General features: G+C 39.4%; 1 protein-coding gene across 2 annotated transcripts in view; it reads right to left on the reverse strand.

The window, feature by feature from the left end:
* TMCC3 (transmembrane and coiled-coil domain family 3) overlaps positions 1-14,968 on the reverse strand; it is a 144,368-nt gene that overhangs the window by 72,214 nt on the left and 57,186 nt on the right. Inside the window, exon 1 of one of the 2 annotated variants that reach the window (XM_054054722.1) lies at positions 10,499-10,621. The exons of the other annotated variant lie outside the window; for it this stretch is intronic. The gene's annotated coding sequence lies outside the window, so the exon portion shown is untranslated. Of the gene's footprint in view, positions 1-10,498; positions 10,622-14,968 lie in introns of those variants that run through there. 2 annotated transcript variants of the gene reach the window in all.

A 14,968-nucleotide genomic window follows, 5' to 3' on the forward strand; every position in this document is an offset into this window, starting at 1 on the left:
CAGGTGGCCAGGAAGGCCAATGGCATCCTGGCTTGTATCAGAAGCAACGTGGCCAGCATGTCCAGGGAAGTGATTCTTCTCCCATACTCTGCACTGGTGAGGCCACACTTCGAATACTCTGTTCAGTTTTGGGCCTCCCACAACAAGAAAGACATTGAGGTCCTGGAGCGTGTCCAGAGAAGAGCAACAAAGCTGGTGAAGGGAATGGAGAACAAGTGTTATGAGGAGTGGCTGAGGGAACTGCGGTTGTTTAGCCTGGAGAAGAAGAGGCTGAGAGGAGACCTTATCACTGTCTACAATTGCCTGAAAGGAGGTTGTGGAGGGGTGGGCGTTAGTCTCTTTGTCCAAGTGAAATGGGACACGACAAGAGGGAATGGCGTCAAACTGCACCAGGGGAGGTTCAGATTGGCCATCAGGAAAAATTCCTTCATCGAAAAGGCACTGGCACAGGCTGTCCATGTAGGTAGTTGAGTCATCATCCCTGGTGGTATTTAAAAGATGGGTAGATGATGTGCTTGGGAATATAATTTAGTAGTGGACAGGTATGGTTGGGCTTGATGATCTCAAAGGTCTTTTCCAACTGAGTGATTCTGTGATTGTTCCTTCACAAAGCCGAACTTTAAGACTGCTGAGAAAGCAGGCACATTGTACAAGGATCAATAATTAAATTTAGGATCAATAATTAAATACAAGACCTACACATACCAGTTTCAAGCTTAGTCTTAGCTATATTTTTCCTGATATTTGACTGTTGAATTCCACTACCATAAAAGTTTTCTTAAAGACCAAGACTATTTGAAGCTGCAGAGCAAAAAGAATTGAGAAAAGAGAGATAAAATATGTCAAGGAGGAGAACTTGCTAACCTTCTAGGACAACAAGTCTTGTCAGGTATAGTGAATCACAGAGAGAGAAATGACAGCTGTGCTTGAAACCACCACCACCACAGACTTTCCTTCGCAAGCATCTAGGTAACAATATCAACAGATGTGGAATTTTGGGTTTCGACTACTGGGATGACTAATGACAATAAATCAGCACAACAAAGTACGTCACAGAGTTACCACCTCACCTGCTGTTCCCAGAGTCACAACAGACTTGCTCTCTTTTGCTTTGATTTCACAGTTTGGCACTTTCAACTACTTCATTAGTTCAAATAACTCTCCAACTTTTTACATGGAGTTTATCTCTTCAACTTGTTTATTTTAGCCTGTGGATTCAGGTGCACAACAGTCCCTAGTTTAACACTAATGTGCAGAAGAGCCTTAATTAAGGTGCCAGTTTGAATGGTGGCACAATTACAGGGACACTTTTATGTGAGCAATGGGCATTCACAGCTGAAGATAATGGTTAAATTTCTGAAAAAAAAAAAAAAGGTCTGTATTTTGAACAACGATCAGCCAGCAAAGTACTTGGAATGCATAAATTAGATTCCTCCAGAAAACAATATTCTGGACAAAGTTATTCTAGTGGCAACTTGAACTCTGAGTGGATGCGTCACTTCCCCATTTTGTGGGATTTAATAAAAATGCCACCGCATATAATGGGCTCCTAACAGAACTTAGATGTTTCTTTTCAGTTAGCATTGCCTCATCTAATGCAAAGTATTAGTGTCACAGTATGATCTTACTTAATTTTCAGTAAGCTTTTAAATAATATATCAAGCAATAATAATGCAGGATTACTGACACAGACTGTAAATTAAGAACTGTTTATTACTTTGTACCAGTATTTCTGTAATCCTATTTGGTCTTCAACTATTGCAGTGATAAATCCAGTGCATCGTATTGCAATGACCACCTGCATTAGTAACTACTGACACTTTAGCTGTGTTTCTACTCAAGAAGTGCATTTTGAAAAGCGTTGTACAATCCACAGGAATGTTGCTCTGATTACAGCAGACCTGGTGTCAGTTGTACTACCCAGGGTATTCTGTAGCAAGACTGGGTTACAACAGTTGGTGTGTAAAATGCCTGTCTGTCCTGAGCATAGCTGAAACCCAGGGTGCACCAGCCCATCAACTGCTAACCCTGACAGCGACCCTTGTGCTGCAGCTCACGCTTACAGCACAACTTCTCCCTTGGCTGCCCTTGAAGCTGCACACTCATGCTCCTCAGATGTTGCTGTTACTGATCAGCACCACAAATTCATCTCGAAAGAGCAACCTCAGGCTAGAACTTGGGCCCTTATCAATGCACGGTGTTGTGTTTTTTATTTTGGCTACACATGAGTTTTTATCTTTTCAGTTCACTGACAAAATTCTTTAATTTGAGACCATATTATTGTAGCTTCTTGTACTGTGAGTTGAAATAATGCTAGTGATAAAAATGTCACATATCTCTCAACACTGGCATTAAAAATCTGTGCCAGCAGTCACTGATTGAAAACACAGAAATAAATAGACTAATGTTGAAACAAAATTTCTAAAGCCATCTATGAATTTGCCTAAGCTAGACAGTGCAGGTAGTGTGGTGAATCTGGCACTTAGATTTGCAGTCAGACATTAAGGATCAGTAAAAGCAGTTTATTTTATTGGAACTACAGAAAGCTAACTTGAAAATTAACTTGATGTTAATCAACTAATTAAGAAAACCACAATGGCATGTGCCTATAGCTTTGGTACTATTGCCACCTACAGGTATTCTTTTCCTTCCTTAGAAAAAATACTGTAGTAAATACGCTGTCCTTGCACTCTGATAAATTTGATTGTTACCATGTAATTCACTGAAGATGTAACATGGTCAGCTTTCCGAGTACAAGCTACAACTGAGCATCTACTGTAAGATTCAGCAAACTACTGCTCAGTTGAATGAGGAAAAACGTTAAAAAATTCACTGGCAGAAAAGCTAAAAATACAAATTCTCTTTAGGTAAAGAAAAAAGGCTCGCTTTATGTAATCAGACATTATCTTCATAGTCAGATAATCTCTGCAGGCAGTAAAAACCTGCAGAGGACATGCTTGATAGTACACCCCAGGCAGTAAAGTTGCGTGAGCATTCAGGTTCCTCTCCGTCAGCAAAAGTCCTAGAGTTGAAGCTGGCTCGGGTCTCTGCTGAATGAGGAATTAATAGGTTTGGTAACCCCAAGCTGCAGCTGACAACACAAAATGCAGAGCAAGGATGTGGTTATCTGTCTTTGCTGACTAGTCTAAGAGGGGGAGCAACAGCCTTCATTTTTTTAGGGTAACATACTGTTGTGCGGTGCAGAGTGTCTTCTGAGCAACTGCTCTAAATTTTTAACACCTTTCTCTCTATTTAGAAGTGTATATGTATACATGTATTTTAAGAGATATTTCAATCATAATTTACAGTGGTGACTATAATCACTGTTCATCAGACTGATTATCGTCTATGAATAAGTCAGTATCAAAGTTTCCCAGATGAAGTATTTAAGCTTATTTGCATTGCTGTTTTAGTTACCCACACTGGAATTTCCAGATACACTCAAGTGTCTGCAAATATCACTGGAAAATAAAAAGCAGTGAGTGCTAGCCAGTTTCAGTAAAGCTGAAGAAACCAAAATATTAGCAAAATATAGTCAGAACAATAAAATAAACCATTTCTGGCACCTTTGGTCTTACCAAAAGCAAAGCTGCTTAAATACAGCCCTGGGAAGTACTGAGCGCACTGAGACACTAGGGCAACATGAGGATGGGTATGGGACCTGGCACAGAGATCTTGGAAAACTACAGACTATAGAAGTTTTTATTGAAAGCCATTTTATAAAATGTTCTTTACTGAAAACAAGGATCTGATTTTAATAGTGTTTCCCAGTTATACACACATGGATGGATGCAAGTACTGACAGAGAGATGAGCATTGCTGTCTAGAAAGGTGAAATCTCAGTACAGCCACAGTTCCATCTTCACTACTGCTGCCCCACATTGTATTAATCTTCAATATATTCAGAACATTACTGGCAGAGCTAAATCACTATGACTAACGCTTCAGCTAGAGCTGAGGCTTGTAATTATTTCAGAGTCAGAAAGCCATAACATATCCACTCTGAAAACAAAATTATTTAGCACATGCATTTATATAGAATACAAATGATGTTGATATATTTTGGTCTTTCATATTAATGGATCATTTCAATCCAAGTGCAGATATTTCTTTTAGCGTGCCTTTTGTCATGTTTATGTGCATAAAGGCTTAGGAGTTGATAAATGAAATGCAGCTACCACTGAAATACCACATACCAGAGAAATCCAATTGAATGTGAAGTTCCATGCAATAAGGTACAAAATAGGTGTGTATTACTACACTGGACATCTCCAAAATCCTATCCCTTCAGGAGACAGAAGTTCACACCATATAAAGAGATATTACAGACATTTCTTGCTAGACGTACCCATTTTTCAATATTCTACTCCTAAGGTACAGTTTGAACTTTATCAGTCTCAGGCCCCTTTACGAGATTTCAAAGAGATAGTGAAAAAAGTATTTATTTTTCTTCATTTTTTCACACTTTCTTTTGACAACATTTTGTGTGCAATTGAGCTCTAGTTATGTCTCCTCTTTGTATGGGGTCTTTCCACAGTAAAACAAAACCAAGGTTGTTTCTCAGCAGTAGAATTTGAAGGGAAAAAGCAACAGGAAAGAATTATATATGCAAGCATCATCCTTGAAACAATTACCTCTGTTTTTGTAATTAACTACATTTCAACCTGATGATATCTAGTTAATCACAAATTTCATTTGACTGGTCCGGAAATGTCTCAGAATACAGAGCATACAGTGTTTGAACAGACACAAAAAGCATGAAAAGCACTCATCTGAAATCCCCCAAATCTCATAGTTGATCTGGCACCCCAGCTGAAGGGGGGGCAGCATTATAGATAGGCAGAACATCCATTTGCCGTTTTATCCCTAGAAAATGACACTCATTTGAGAAATGGCAGAGCATCTTTCTGAACTAGTATGAAGCCACTGACCAAGAAATCTGCTGCGTATTAGAAGAGCAGCTTCCCCCCTTGGCCTAAGATGAGAGTGAACAAGACTTGTGTGGCCGATGGAAGCAAGGGACAGAAGCTGATGGCTGGTTTGCTAGCTCTGAGAAGACAGCACAGAAAGTCAGGAAAGGCCTGGTGTTTCAAAATCAAGTGAAAAAAACCTTTTGATATGCCCTTTTGGAAGCTAAGCAAGGAGCTGGGACTTGTATCCAAGTGACTGCAAGCTCTAAGGTTCTCCCACACAGGATTTGACCATGATTAGTTTGGGCTTTGATATTAGTACATGAATGAGAAATAACTGATGTATCTTCACATGATGAATGATCCAAGCAAATAAAACCACATTGTTCAAGCAACAATGTCTCAAACAGTGTTTAGAGGCTTATGCTAGTACAGTGACACTTTTTGCTCACATCCTTAGGAGATTCTGGTGTTTTGTTGTAAGGGAAAGAACAAGATTTTTTACAAAGAATGAATATATTCTTAAACACAGTAGGAAAAAGCCAATTTCATCAAACTAAGCAAGCGCTTTGCCTCTGACTTCAGTCATGCTTTCACCCACCTTTCCTGGTACAGTAATAGGGATATTTCTTATCTTTTATGCAAATAAAATCTTACTAACATGGCCTGTGTCAACAAGAAAGGAAAGTAGAAGTGCTGTTAAAATTTATGCCAAAATATAACACAGTTTCACTTCCATGTTTGTCCAACAGTGTAAATGTAAAAGATTTAACATTTAAAATAAAATCCTTCTAATTATAAATGTGAACCAGAAACAGTACATTCACTCAGACTGTGCATGTTTTTTTGGTAGAGAACATTTTCTACAGATAGTGTCTGAGTTGCATGAATTTTTAAATGGAATTACAGTATTTTAGACACAACACTGCAAAGCCTAAGTGATTCAGGAGCTTCAATCCTACTATCAAAATAACTTAAGAATTTAAGGACTGAATTCTTAAAAATTCTCAAGTACCAAATGCTCTTGGAGCTGATCTGTTTCATTCATTAGGAATTAAAGCTCTGACTCACTAGAAGATATAAGTGAACTTAGGAAAGCTTAGAAGAATTTTCCATCCCAACAATCTGCCCAGTTTAGATTCCCTCTCTCCTTCCAGGACCTGCTCAGCTTCAAGTGAAGTAGATGCTGTATCACTCTGGCATATTAACATAAATTGGCATCTATCTTGGTCTTTCCCAATGCATCCAGCTATGATTTAAGCAGATCTGCAGCAGCTTTATGATTAACCAAGCAATCCCAGCAGCAGGGTTAGAAATCTTTGAAGAACAGCAGACTGAAAAGCTTCAGCCTGGAATCACTGCAGCAGATTTAGCACAAGATGACCCTATTCGTGAGCCAAAATCTTCAAGCACTCAAATAGGAACCCGAGTTCAATTGCAATTAACAGACTCTCCTTGGTATCCCTGTCTTTTTTTAAGGGTGAGAATTAAAAACAGCTGAAAAAGTTATCTACATCGTCTTTGTAAACACAGACACGAACTGTACTTCAATTCACCGTTATTTGTTTTACAGCAGGTCATTACTCTCATTAACTGCTAAGCTGCTGGCAGATTCCTTGACATTTTGGGTGAAGATCAATCTGGATTTAATAAAGTTGCCAAGAGGAAAGATGTTATAATTCTTTGCCTTAAAAGTCTGCTAAATCAATGGCATTGTGCAGACTAACATCATGATAGGCAGGAGCTTATTAATATAGCAGTCCATTTGTCAATCAGGACGACATAATACAACTATTGTCTAGCATGACATATAATTACATCATATGCACATGGACAAATTTTACTGCAAATCCAACACAATGTCCTTTCCCAATTTGTCCTTGTTAGAAGTTCAAGGTGGGCAAGCGGTGGGAGGATTTACACAGATATGCTTTCCTCTGTGGACACAGAAGTTCTTTTGTTGGATTCACATGTACGCCTAACAAGACTAGTTAAAATACAAGAATATTTACATTCAGGGGGTTCTAGTTTTCCATTCATCATCATTCAGAACTACTAAGAAATTTGACTAGCATCTGACCGTGCACCTTTCCTGCTTCTCCATTAATACAAGCTTCACACTGCTGAATAAGTTATACATTTAGCTTCAGGCACAACTGAATGATTCCCGTTTATTTTTCTGGCTCATCCCCAATTCAGATGGCACAGCAAGCATGTTCCTTTCTGTAGCATGAAGCACAAGAGCTCACCTGAATGGAGTTAGAATTATGGCCTATGCCTTTGCTTTGCTGACCCTGACAGAGCAGGTTCCCATTTCCCATGGCACTCACTCTGAACAGCCTTTGACAAGAGAGCAATGCAAGGGACTTGTGCCTCCAGCTCTGAAATGAGACAGACTAACTGGTGCACTTTAGACTGTCTAAGTGCAATTAGCTTTTTCAAGCAACAAGTTTTTTTTCCAAGTAATTTATCTTGGAGAAATTAAACCAAACCTTGTTTACTCTAAAATATATATCCCATGGCAGAAACGTCAGACAGCAGACACTCAGGCTGAACTGAAAAACACTGGCAGAAGGATGAAAGAAATAATGACAGGCTGCTCTGTGCTAGGTTTGAGGCAGGGAAAGTTGGGGCAAAGGCTGTGCTGCTTTTGCAATTGACTGGAATATGCTGTTAACTCAATACAAACCCCAAAACAAGTAAACAGAAAGGTTGATTTTTTTATTTCAAAGAGCTCTAGGTTAAGCGTCTGCTTTCTTGCTTAGATGCAAGTTCAGCCACAACACCTGAAAAGGTACAAATGAGAATATGGCATTCACTTGGATTAGAAATCGAGCTTGTAAACACAGGATTTCAGCACAGCAAAATGAATGCTGAAACAGTTAAATGAGCACATGCAAGGAGAAGAAAATAGGAAACTGCTGAAAACTACTTCCAAGATAATATGCTTCCACTGTGACCCCTCAAATAGGGAATTTTTGCTGAAAAACATAACTGGATTCCACCAGGCTGCAGAAGTATCATCAATCACATATTGCTGTAAGTAACTTAGTATTTCTAGAAAATGAAATTTAGAAGTAAGCATAGCAGATCTAGAGTTTCAAAAGCTTAATAACGTTCATACTGGAGTATACCGAATATTTTAAAATTCGGGAACTGGAAAGGCTTTTGTGGAAACGTCTTCAAAAATTGTACGTTTGAAGGTAGCAGCCAGATGCTTTAGCAAGTAGTAAGGCGTGAAATTGCCTCATAAGGGAAATCACTTTTGTGAAACATTGTAATAAACATCACAGGGAAATCACAAATAATGATCAGCATTTTTATGCTACTTTTGACAGTCATTCCAAGTAAATGAATAAGGAACTTGTCTCCAGCCAATGAAACCAAGATGGAAGAAAATCCTCTATTATCATAGTTCAATGTGTCTTGGTATATTCAGAAGTGAAGCACATGCCCTTTTGGGGTATATAGGAAGAGACAAAGCACATTCTTACTTCGGAAAAACGGCCTCTGTAACTTTGTGATATCTGCAACAAGTAAGCTACTTCCCAAGGAGTCAATTCATCATATCCCTTTTCTAAAAAGATTCCTGCTGAGTGTGGCGTATACTGGTATTTTTAACCTCTACTTATAGATTAAGGCTCTCACCCCTCAGCTGCTTGAAATGAGGCAATTGATCTGTTAAATAAAATTGGGATTAAATGCATTAATTATGTGCAAATAGGAGCAACTGCACCACCAAGACAGATGAGATTGAACTCAATTTGCTGTCAAGAGCTAAAAAGTGGATTAGATGAGAGCAAATGGCAAGTTACATACAGTTATGCCTGGAAAAAATTATTCTCTATGTACAGGTTAGAATAAAAGCTTGATTTGGTTTCATTTGGGACAGTGGAGTTTTAATGACTCAAAGTACAGTTGAAGGATGCTAATTAGCCACTAACAAGCGCTCTACACCTGCAAAGAGCTCTTCAGTAGTTAGTTACAGTGAGTTATTCTACACAATATCCTTGTGTCATATGTATTTGGCTTATTTTTTAGCAATGGAAATGGAGGTCTTTAGATAAAATAACCCAAATTACAGACAATTATCTTATTTGCAGATGGGTTTCTAATAGGCATGCGATGAGTCAACAACAAAATTCAGCTGCAAGTCTTTGAGTCTGTGCCTTGTGCTCTGTCTGGTAAAAAATCTCTCTCAGGGATTAGGAAAGGCAGAAATTAATAGAGCAAGACAGTTTAGCTGATTTCCAGAAGGCTGGAGATATACCACAGGTTTCCAAACAGTTTTTCACAAACAGGACACTCAAAAGGCTCCTCAGTCATAAGTCCAAACTCCCACATAAACCAAGGGGTTTCCTGTACCTGAACAGCCACAGAAAAGGTGAATGTCCATGTAAGTCTGTGAGGAGCTGAAGGATTATCTCAAGCAGTCGTATCTGATCCACTCTTCAGAAAAGGCCAAATTGTTGCCGCAGGGGGTCCTGCACCACCTAATCTTGCCTTTAGCCTCTCTTAAGTCATTTCCTCAGGGATTTCAAACTCACAGGCCCACTCACTATCCACAGCTACTTTTGTGCCATGTGCCTGGTGTTGCTGGTACAAGAGGAAGACTTGCCACCTGAGCTGCCCAGTGTCACCTGTGAAAGAATGCTCCGAGGAATATCTAAAGCATCTGTCTGGCTCAGATTGCCATGGTACACTTACACATAAGGTATTTAAGTCATAAGTGGAACCTGCACTGGCAAAATGTCTGTTCTCACCAGTTTACCAACTGCCTGGATTCTTTAAATTAGGTATGGAGACAGAGAGGAAGAGTGTCGTCCTTCAGCTGAACATAGTATTCCAGTTTTTACCTACATCTTCATCTGATGAAGACCATAGATTACCTTCTGCCGTTCTAGCCAAATGATCAGCTTCAAGGAGGGCTGGCTCGCACTCCACATCAGCAAACAAAACACATGTGGAGAAATGGCTAATTGTTATCCCATTTTTTTTAAGAAAGAAACGTTACACAATGTCATGTGCTATACCTAGTTTTGAGTAAAACTTAGAGAATACGATTTTTGCTAATTAAAGCACAGAAAAGTCAAAGACCTGACTTAAAAAAAGTTCATTGGGGAATGCAGAATGCTAGTTCATTCAAGAAAGTTTGAAGTACCTAAAAGTAATCCAGTAAAGAACATTTCTAGGATCCTCAATACTTCAGACTTGGTCTTATTTTTCTTATGAGCCTTGGTAGCCAGTGACTAAGTTGGACTGAGGTACAAGAGCAGAGATAATTTTGTTAGCCACTTTCAAAATAATCCACGTGAGTTATAACATCTAAAATAAAGTTACCTGTAGCAGGTTTAGTATGGGCTTCTCGGTTTTACCTAATTATACTCCTTTTTTGAGAAAAATCTGGCTTCCTTCAGCCTGATAAGATCTCCTTTTGTTTCGCCCAATTGTCCCATTTTCCTTCAGATTGTTTTGAGTCTTCTGAAATCAGATTATCTTTTCCAAGTATTCAGACTGAGTTCAGTAAGAAGTACAGACAATTCACCACTTTAACATTTCTCTGACCATATACTAAATATGATACCTACTGGAAATCTCAGCACAGGTCCAGATCTTCTCAGTTCCTTGGTAGTATTAAAGCTCTCATTACTGTACACCTCTAGTAGTTTAAAGAAAAGAAAGAAAAATAAGGCGATCTCTTGTGCATCTAAGCAGATACATCTGCCAGAATAGAAGCAAAAGACAATGACCCACCTCTTCCTCTCAAGCCCTCTTTGCATGCCAAGTGTGGGTTGTGCGATTTAAGAGAGTATATTTGGGTTCTGCATGTAAACCTGACACTTTTCACTTGTACACATCCAAAAAAAGGAAGCGAGACTGTAATACAAATACTGAAAGGAAATGGTTTTATCACACACATGCTCTTTTGGCCACTGCCTTCGCATTTCCCACAGGGTGGGAGCACACTGCACAGTATAAGACTACAGAGAAGAGATTCAGCAGTGAGCCAGGCTAAGTAACTCATAAGGTAATACTGCCTGGATCCTCAAGGACTGTATCTAAGCTGTAGTTTATCACCAAAGGCTGTAGCAGAGTTCTTGCACATAATTACATTGCTGAGTTTCTAACACATGCCATTCTTCATCCTTGGCACAATGACGTTTCAGCAGAACACAAGCAGCTTCTGAAATGTGTATCATTCAGATGATGTGCAAATCTTCACCGGGAGAAAATAATCGCATTTTTTAAATCAGAGAAGTACATTCACAACTCATTTAAATTATGTTAGGAAATATCAATTTTAAATGCAATGCAAACATGGAAATTCAGAAAAATAACAACTTTCTACTATATTCCTGTGAAATGCAAGGCTAATTTTTCTCATAACATTCTCTGCAATCATTCTCCTATTTGGACATTGTGTAAGAATTATACAAGGTTAACAGCACCCTTTGATTTTAATTCCTTATTGGAGGCAGCTACAAAATTTTGTGAGGGCCAGAATGTCAACTGCAAACCACTATAGCTAATTTTAGGATTTATTCTTGTGCCCTCATAGCTCAGATTGCTCTGACAAGGAGTTGAAAACCAGGTCAGAATGTTATCAGGAGCTCTGTCTTATAAACACTGTTTTTCCAACGTTGCACAGTTCTCTGTGAAGAACACATAAATCCCTACACCCACTGCCAGAGAGGAAATACACATATTCCTTTCTTCTCTTTTCTTCAAGGGCAGATAAAGACTGCAGCAGTCACAGACAAAGGTTAGGTCAGACCATGACCTTTCCTATACCAAGAATAAGAGTTCTCATGGCACATAACTCAGAAGCAGTATGTGAAGACCAGCTGTCTCTACAGTACAGCTGCACATGGGCCAAGCAATCAATTTTTGACAGGGTTTGAGTACAGCTCAAGTACAGTAGTTTCACCATCTGCCCCTCCATACACAGGTAGTGAATACAGAGGACATGGGCAAGCAGCGCTGGGATTCCACACAAACTTTGCAAGGGGACTATGCTTGTGGTGTGTGTCTCCCCAGTGGCATTTACTTGTCAGTCACCCTGGCCTGCGTTCTCTTGGATTCCTGGGTCAGGAAGCCTTGATCCCTTGACAAACTTTGATTCATTGATATCACAGGCACACAAGCCCTCCTGCAGGCTTGCACATAGGACCAAAGGAGGCTCTATTGTCCTGCTGCAGCCCTATCAGGTTTCTTGATTTTATTCAAATTTTCCAACATTTGGAATTTCTCAAGCTCCCAGTCCCAGAATAATAAAACTAAGTAAGATTCTCAGCTTTCTTATTTTTTTAATAGTGTAAAATTTGTGATTACAAAGAAAAGCTAAAAATCTGTCAAGAGTGTCACCTGACGACACATAAAACAGATGGCAAAGAGAGAAAGTCACTGTTTTTAATCTCATTACTTTGGAAGGTCTGACTCACAGCTGCTAAGTACAAAAGTTGGCAGAGAGGATGCAATACATCTAAATGCTGCCTCAAAGAATTTGTACGTCCTGCCCCCAAACTTTGATGTAGCTAAAAATTAATGAATATTGTGGAGTGTCTTGGCAGAAAGAATTCACTCAAGTCACAAAGCTCAACTAAGCCAAGAACTGGACCCTGTCTGCAGCAGCCCAAATATACCATTGCCTCGGCACTTGCTGAAAACAAACAACAGATGATACTTTTAAAAAGCAAACCTACTTGATTGCTTTCATATATTCTGACTCTGATTCTGTGGAAAATAAATCACTGAAGATCACAAAACCCATGCAATTGGTGAGGCCAAGCCTGAAGGGGCAATTAGTCCCAAACATTACCGCAAATGCTTGTATGGTTCTCCAGTATCGCCTTGCCTCCAGCAACTGGGAAGTAACAACCTGCATAAACGTGTATTTAGATAGCGCATTAGTAACGGTTCAGGTTAACTGGGCATTAGTACAGCTTAATGTTAAGCTGCTAATTAAAAGATACCAAATCTACCTAGGCCCTTTAAATAATCTGCATGGTCTTGGGCTATGTATTAGAGGCACATTGTTTTGGTTTTATTGCTCTCCTGTCCTTACACAAAGTGCCTCATTTAAGGCCATTTCAGTAGTAATGCCTTGTTTTAATAACATCAAATTAGACAGTAGAAAATACCTTTATCAAACATGGAAACTGTTCCTTGCATATTCAGGAAAAAAAAGTTAAGACACTGCAAGCCACGGTTTTATTATAAAATAATTATAAATGGCTTCGTACATAGCTATCTGGGAAACAGCATCCATCTCTTCCACTCAGTCTGAGGAGAGCTGGGGAAAGGGAAATACTTAGTGCTCCCCAGTTCTTTTAACCTTTTCAGCGAGTACTCCTGAATTTCTAATGAGTGTCCACTTTAGCTGAGGATACTCAACCTTCCTAATCAAACTGAAACTGATAGATGCACGTACATCTCAAATCCAGAGCAGTGTCTTCATGACAGTGATGAAAAAAGTTTGTGAAAATTTACCCAGTTATCAATTGATAAAGTTGATTTTAAAAAAAACCAAACATAGGAAATGTATTTTACCAGGGCATAGCTGATGTCAGCTTGCTGTAAAAATGACACTAGACTAGCACAAAAGACTGGGTCAGTATATTAACAGTTTATCTGCAAAGAGTGCAGTTTCAGTTGACCCATCAAAACCTGCAAGTCAGCCAGAAGTCATTGAAAATTTTTGGCTGAAATTAATAAAGTCCAGTATTGGTAAAACAGGGAAGTTAGTCTCCTAAAAGGATTAAAATAAAATAAAATAAAATTTTAAAAAAATCCAGAATTCACAGAAATCTAAAAAATATATGTGAAGGAGCTGGAGACACACAGCTGTCTTGGGTACCAGCTAGCTAGAATTCTTGACAGATATTTGTTGACAGAAATGTATGTATTCATCCCTCCCCTCCTCCCAAACCTAAAGGGAAGGGCTAAAGGCTGTTGAACCTTGAACGGTGAAGCTCTGCAGAGAATGGCTTTAGTCAGAAATATGTGTGTGAGTGACAGCTCAGCATGAGAAGCGTGGAGAGATGGCTTGCATCAGAAGAAGCCTCAAGCATGGCTGAACAAGTGCAGCAGAAGCTTTCAGAGCAAGCCTTGGGGAGTTATCGGCTGTCCCTAGTACTGAGGATGTGAGCGAGGATGCTGCCTTGGGTTACTGATTGACACCTCTGGCATTCAAGGAAGAGGCATTTTGAGCAATTCTCTTTATTTACAAGAATGTACAAAAATACCTGATTCAATTCCCTTTTTTTTTTTTTTCAGCTGGGCTAGTTGAAGTGTACAGCCTCTACAGCACAGCCAGGCTCACCTCTTGTAGACATGCCTCCTGCATCAGCACATGTTTCTACATGTTGCTGTCACCTGTTGACATCTGTGTAAACAGAGACTTGATGGATGGAGGAAATAAGGTTAACAGCCTTTATGCTTAGCTGTTGAACGGTCTGGATGACATCAAGTACCTTAAAACCCTGTTAGGTTCACTTGGGTGATGTGAAATGTCAAAACTGTGCTGTGAACATCTGACTCACAGGTAGCCAGCAAAACAGCAAGGAGTGGTGAACATGACCTGGCAAGAAAATATTCACTAGAGGCTGGTGGATTTCCCACAGAAAAACAGCCAGCAAAGGTATTTCCACTCCCACTGCCATCTGACTGAATTAGTATTCCAAGAATATAAAGCTCACAAAGAAGTTTCCATCCAGCCTCATTGATACTTGGTTTCCTTGCTATGCAAGATTAATTCCCAAATCTGTTTGTTCCTAGCTTTTTTGCAGGATTTCTTTCTGTCCTAAAGACATTTCCTCTCCTTTCACAGACATGTCTCAGACATCCTGCATCTGTCATGGTTCCCTGGGGATCAGCTGCCACCGAAGTCTGCACAAACAGTCAGGACCTAACTTGCAGGGTCAGGAAATGGCTTTGAACTCGTGGACCCAAACAATTCTGTATGAGACCAACCCTGCAAAAGTAGCTCAGCTTAAGAATAGAAAATTTGAAAATAATGCTAGAAAGTACATCTTCACAGTTAGAGGGGAAAGGGGGAA

Source organism: Cuculus canorus, chromosome 1 (assembly GCF_017976375.1).
Source record: "Cuculus canorus isolate bCucCan1 chromosome 1, bCucCan1.pri, whole genome shotgun sequence".
Taxonomy (NCBI): Eukaryota; Metazoa; Chordata; class Aves; order Cuculiformes; family Cuculidae; genus Cuculus; species Cuculus canorus.